At 37.6% G+C, this 6,696-nt stretch overlaps 1 long non-coding RNA gene across 1 annotated transcript; it reads left to right on the plus strand.

Moving 5' to 3' along the window:
- The first annotated feature begins 5,910 nt into the window (after positions 1–5,910).
- On the plus strand, positions 5,911–6,474 carry LOC113465637. The gene is made up of 2 exons (XR_003390279.1): positions 5,911–5,964; positions 6,352–6,474. It is a non-coding gene; the product is annotated as an uncharacterized LOC113465637 (long non-coding RNA).
- The last annotated feature ends 222 nt before the right edge of the window (positions 6,475–6,696 follow it).

Here is a 6,696-nt window from a genome sequence, read left to right on the forward strand (position 1 = left end):
GAAGAAAGAAAGATCAAGATTGTGCAAAAGAAAAAGAAGCAGTAGGTAGGAAAGAAGGAAAGAAAGAATATGCAGAAGAAGAAGAAGGAGGAGGAGGAAAAGAAGAAGATAAAGAGGAGGAGGAGGAGGAGGAGGAGAAGGATATGTTAAACATTACAATATTTATCAGCAAAAAGTAAAATAAAGTGGAGTGAACATTTTGCTTATGATCACAACTAGATCAAGTGACGCTTCCTACTTCAAAATATTTGACGTCCGCCATGTCATGAGACTGATCTTGTCAGCAGAATTATAACACTTAGATAGAGGTATATCAGACAATTTGACACACATTATGTCGCTACTAACGTTCCTTCTCCTACTCCTCCTCCTCCTTCTCCTCTTCCTCCTTCTTCTCCTCTTCCTCCTCCTGTTCCCTCTCATTCCCTTCTCTTTCTTCCGATCCTTCTCCCAGTTCTTTCTCAAGTGATTTATTTCATCGCTCTACGCACTCCATCATTATCACTTTTATCAACGTTAGGATATTTTGTATGCCAATTTTTTCTTGTTGTCTACTAACGTACTTGATGTAAATTGACTAACACGTTTAACCTTAGTACAGTGTTGCATACTGTCTTGTATTCTTATGTTGGACCTGAACGAAGTATTGACAAATATGATTTTGGTACAAGATTTTCTGTGCAGTGAAGTCCCTTCAGCCTTCAGAAATGGGCTATCAGAAATGGGTATCTGATCCCCTCAATTGTTTCTTAAGGGTTTCTGTTTCTTAAACTAATCGACAGAAAGCGCCCTATTTTTGTACCAACAGTTTGGCCCCTACCCTACCCCCAATTACTAAATGGATCACATTTTAAATTTATTACGCAAGGTAGAAATAGGGTCCGAACGCAAAACCTTATCCTGTAACTTTTTACGGTCATACACATCACAAGTTTTTATGTTCCCAGGAAATAAAAGCTCAAACCCACACATGATATCATTAATGTAATAAATAAAATGCAACCAGAGCATCTTACAGGCTTCCCCTGATGCATGGGCTACCAGTTTTCCTCAGATAAACCACCTTCTTCTCCAATCTTCATCCTCTTCTCCCTCTCCTCCCTCCCACCAATTGAGTAAAGATGGTCAATAATAATTTCCAAGCCATTAATCACCATAAGGGATATAAATAAATTAGGGGGCCAATGGGCCCAATATGGTCGATTTGTCCACGGTCACATTTTTGTGTCCTCCTTATTTATGAGATTTTTCTACTACCAGTTTTCCTCAGATAAACCACCTCTTTCTCCTTCCTCCTCCTCCTTTGTCTCTTTCTCCTTCTCCTCCCTCCCACCAATTGGGTAAAGATGGTCAATAATAATTTCCAAGCCATTAATCACCATAAGGGACATAAATAAATTAGGGGGCCAATGGGCCCAATATGGTCGATTTGTCCACGGTCACATTTTTGTGTCCTCCTTATTTATGAGATTTTTCTCTTTTTTTATTTTCAAAGGTGTTTATGGCGTTAAGATTTAAGATTTGATTTTCCCCATCCGTGGCACAAGCTCTGCTTATACGGATGGGTATACCATCTTTAGGCGCTTTAAGCTTTAACACTATACGGACAGTAGGTCGTTCGCGCCGAAAAGAACCTTTGAAATTTCGAAAATTCAAATTGATCTCTCCAGCCTAGTTAGCTTAGTTGGTAGTGCGTCTGCCTTGTAAGCGCTAGGCCGCGGGTTCGAATTCCGCCCGGGGCGGATTTTATCCTGAACTAAGTAGGCTGGCAAAAGAATCTTCTTTTTCCCCCTTTAGGCGCTTTAGGCTTTAACACTATACGGACAAGTAGGTCGTTCGCGCCGAAAAGAACCTTTGAAATTTCGAAAATTCAAATTGATCTTTCCAGCCTAGTTAGCTTAGTTGGTAGTGCGTCTGCCTTGTAAGCGCTAGGCCGCGGGTTCGAATTCCGCCCGGGGCGGATTTTATCCTGATGGTGTAATGTTCGTTCTCGGAACGGCTAGCTTTCTCCTATCCTGTCTTACTTCTCTCTTCGATTTCGGGACGATAAGACCATAGCAGTTACAGTTCCCTCTGTCAAACCTCTCAAAAAAAAAAAAAATGATCTTTGTGGTTTTAGGTTCACTTCTACAAGTCCCGTGATATGCCTAGGTTTGTTGCCACCGTGGGTAAGGAGAATGTACCCATGGATTATGAAGGAGGGGCGGCCCCCAGCTGTAAATATCTCTACGGTAAGACCCGATGGATTAATGCCCTCATCTTCATTTAAAAAGTATAAGAATCATGTACCTAGCTGTATTGTGTTGAAAATTTTGAAATTAGGATACCGGGTACCTACTTGAAACCACAAGCACCATCCCCAAAAGTAATTTAATTCAAAAATTCAAAATGCATCGAAAAGTCATTAAATTCTTGGGGTTGCTGTCGCTTATTTTGATAGATTGAGTGATTTCGCGGGATTGAACCTAAGAAATAATAGAGCTTACTGCTTTTATCTATTATAATTTATGATGCAAAGATTAGGTAGGTAATTATTAGCTATTCCTTGTGTAAAAATCTGGTGTGAACATCACACAACTTTCCTTATCCTATTGAATGATGCTTTTTTGGGTTTTGTTCTATAGTAACCTTTACAATATTTCTAACGTTTAGTCAGTATCGCTGAAAACCGCCAAAAAGCGATAAAATACCGCCAACTGCAGCACCTATCTTAACCAAAAGTTTTGTGTTGCATCCTTGTCACATTTGTGGACTACATACCAACTTTCAAGTCTCTAGCTCATATCGTATCGAGATACTATTGAATTACACCGAAAATCGCCAAAAAGCGGCTGAAATGCCGCCAAGCGTTGCACCGATCTTAACCAAAAGTTTCTAGTCGCATCCTTGTCACATTTGACAGCTGCATGCCAAGCTCTTACCGTTCTCGAGATATTTTGTTTACAGACAGACAGATGGACAGACACACGGACCAATGGCTGAAACTTTGTATTTAAGCTTGATCTGCTTGATTGACCTCAGAACGTGTTTTGGCACTAAAAACTGACCCGAACTAAAGATTTGACCCGATTACATTACTTTCCTTCTTATAGGATAAGGAAAGTAAAAAACGCGACAGCCGACAGCCATTTATAGATTGTCGCAGCAATAATAATTATTGTCATTTGGGTTTTTCCATGTTCTTGTTATTTCAGCTGTTGCTGTTGAAAGAACGGAGGTCTTGTCTTATCGTTCCGAAATCGAAGAGAGGACAGGATTAGAGAAAGCCAGACTTTCCGAGAACGAACCTAATCTGTTTAGGATTAGAATAATGATCGCCCCAGGTGGGAATCGAACTCTCAACCTAACGCTTACAAGGCAGGTGCGCATTAAGTTGTGTCCATACATAGTCGACGCCGTCGATCGACGAGGTGAATCTATGTTGTCGAGGCAGTGTACGGTTTCAGTTGACGTCGAACGACGGCGTTGACTGTGTGGACACAGTTTATGTATGCATTGTATGCCTCGTGTACATCAGCAACATTTTCATCGGAAACATTGTTTCTCAATGATCCAGAAATTATTATTATTATGATTATTATTACTTGTTCATAAATACGAGTGTAAGAATCATGTACTAAGCTAGGTATATTGTGTTGAAAACTTTGAAATTAGGATACCTGGTACCTACTTAATACCACAAGCACCATCCCCAAAAGTAATTTAATTCAAAATGCATGAAAAAGTCATTAAATTCTCGGGGTTGCTGTCGCTTATTTCGATAGATTGAGTGATTTCGCGGGATTGAACCTAAGAAATAATAGAGCTTACTGCTTTTATGTATTTTAGGTAATTATTAGCTATTCCTTGTGTAAAAATCTGGTGTGAACATCACACAACTTTCTTTATCCTATTGAATGATGCTTATTTGGGTGTTGTTCTATAGTAACCTTTACAATATTTCTAACGTTTAGTCAGTATCGCTGAAAACCGCCAAAAAGCGATAAAATACCGCCAACTGCAGCACCTATCTTAACCAAAAGTTGTGTTGCATCCTTGTCACATTTGTGGACTACATACCAACTTTCAAGTCTCTAGCTCATATCGTTCCCGAGATATTATTGAATTACACCGAAAATCGCCAAAAAGCGGCCGAAATGCCGCCAAGCGTTGCACCGATCTTAACCAAAAGTTTCTAGTCGCATCCTTGTCACATTTGACAGCTGCATGCCAAGCTCTTACAGTATCTGATCCAAGGTCACATGTTATGTTGAACAAGGTAAATTATGTCATGCTATTAGCTGGTCTGATTAATATTTTGGTAGATAAGAGCTTGTCAAAGTATTTGCTGTTTATTATCATACATTGGGACATTGACCTTTCACCCATTTTCTTACAAGTGTTTCAATGTGATTCTTACAAGTGATTGCAATGGAATGGTTGGCTTATCAAAGGAAGTTTTTTTCAGGTGTGACAAACAGCTTTTTACTTCCTTAAAAAAAAAAAAAAAAAAAAAAAAAATGGGGGGAGAACAAATCTATTTATATTTTATTATCTTTTAATACAAGTTTTTTTCTTACATACCTACCTACCTTTTTTTCTTTTGTTTTTGGTGTAATTTTTTTACAAGTAATGAAATTTAGACTTTCGGTCCTGATGGCCTCGGGGGCTCAAAATGGATGTTTCAAGATTTTATTTTTTGCACTGAATTTCAATGTGAATCATTAGTGGGACCTATTTGAAGCACAAATCACCGATCTAAATTAATTTCCCATTTTTGGTGCTTCCCCTATTGGCGAGAGAACATGGAAAAATGAAAATTTGAATAGGCCGTAACTCCGGCCCTGGTTGACGGATCGAGATCAAACTTGTACCAAAGTAGGTACTACGTTCTAAAAGACCCTTGATATGATGTATCACAATTAGGGGGTTCCTATTTAAGATTTTAAACTTGACCCCCTGGGGGCGCCCCTGATTGTGCCGAAAAATTGAGATCCCCTTAAAATAGGTTCCCCTTGAAAATAAAGAAATACGTGTTTTGGGATTTTTCCGAATTCCAAACGGTTCTTTAGTTTTCAGGGGTGGCAACCTTTTTTAAAACACCCTGTAGGTAATACATAAGTATAATAAAATTTTATTGTTGTTTGTTTCAAATTTAACGCAATTTCTCCAGACCTATGTCTTTTAATACAAGTTTTTTTCTTACATACCTTTCTTTTCTTTTCTTTTTGGTGTAATTTTTTTTACAAGTAATGAAATTTGGACTTTCGGTCCTGATGGCCTTGGGGGCTCAAAATAGATGTTTCAAGATTTTATTTTTCGCACTGAATTTCAATGTGAATCATTAGTGGGACCTATTTGAAGCACAAATCACCGATCTAAATTAATTTCCCATTTTTGGTGCTTCCCCTATTGGCGGGAGAACATGGAAAAATGAAAATTTGAATAGGCCGTAACTCGGGCCCTGGTTGTCGGATCGAGATCAAACTTGTACCAAAGTACTACGTTCTAAAAGACCCTTGATATGATGTATCACAATTAGGGGGTTCCTATTTGAGATTTTAAACTTGACCCCCCTGGGGGCGCCCCTGATTGTGCCGAAAAATTGAGATCCCCTTAAAATAGGTTCCCCTTGAAAATAAAGAAATACGTGTTTTGGGATTTTTCCGAATTCCAAACGGTTCTTTTGTTTTCATGTGTGGCAATCTTTTTTTAAAACACCCTGTAGGTAATACATAAGTATAATAAAATTTTATTGTTGTTTGTTTCAAATTTAACGCAATTTCTCCAGACCTACGTAAGCAGGTAACATCTCTAGGTCACGGAGATAAGGAAAGCTGATCGCAATAAATCATACTGATTCTCGTAAATTAACACGAGCGTTCATTGAAAATATTCAGATTCAGAGAATTATACAAAACGTACTTTTTAAAACACCCCGTACAATTTCTTTCATTAGTTACATTCACGATCGTAAATCATTAGGTACTATCAAAAATTGGGTGATAAAAATTGGTCAAATGCACCCCGTACAATTTCTTTCATTAGTTACATTCACGATCGTAAATCATTAGGTACTATCAAAAATTGGGTGATAAAAATTGGTCAAATTGAAATTTAGAAATGAAAATATGAAATTTGTCTTTTTGAATAATAAAATTGCTCCTAATCGATCATTTCGATCTTTTAATCTGCCATTTTATTTCCGTAGTAAATAATCGATCTTGACCAATTCTGTCCTACACATAACTTTTTCCATAAACTCTGTTTCTTCGTTCATTGAAAATATTCAGATTCAGAGAATTATACAAAACGTACTTTTTAAACAAACAATTTCTTTCATTAGTTACATTCACGATCGTAAATCATTAGGTACTATCAAAAATTGGGTGATAAAAATTGGTCAAATTGAAATGTAGAAATGAAAATATGAAATTTGTCTTTTTGAATAATAAAATTGTTCCTAATCGATCATTTCGATATTTTAATCTGCCATTTTATTTCCGTAGTAAATAATCGATCTTGACCTATTCTGTCCTACACATAACTTTTTCCATAAACTCTGTTTCTGTCCATGGCTCAATGACGTATCAAAGTACAAAACTTGGGAAATGCTCGAATTAAACTGGCATTCACTTTTTTCCTTCTTTCCAAATGTAGAGCTCATGAACAGATTCTCACACACGGGGCCGTCGTATTTAGGGGAGGGGAGCTTCA

The sequence above is a fragment of the Diaphorina citri genome, unplaced genomic scaffold, assembly GCF_000475195.1.
Source record: "Diaphorina citri unplaced genomic scaffold, Diaci psyllid genome assembly version 1.1 scaffold136, whole genome shotgun sequence".
Lineage (NCBI taxonomy): Eukaryota > Metazoa > Arthropoda > Insecta > Hemiptera > Psyllidae > Diaphorina > Diaphorina citri.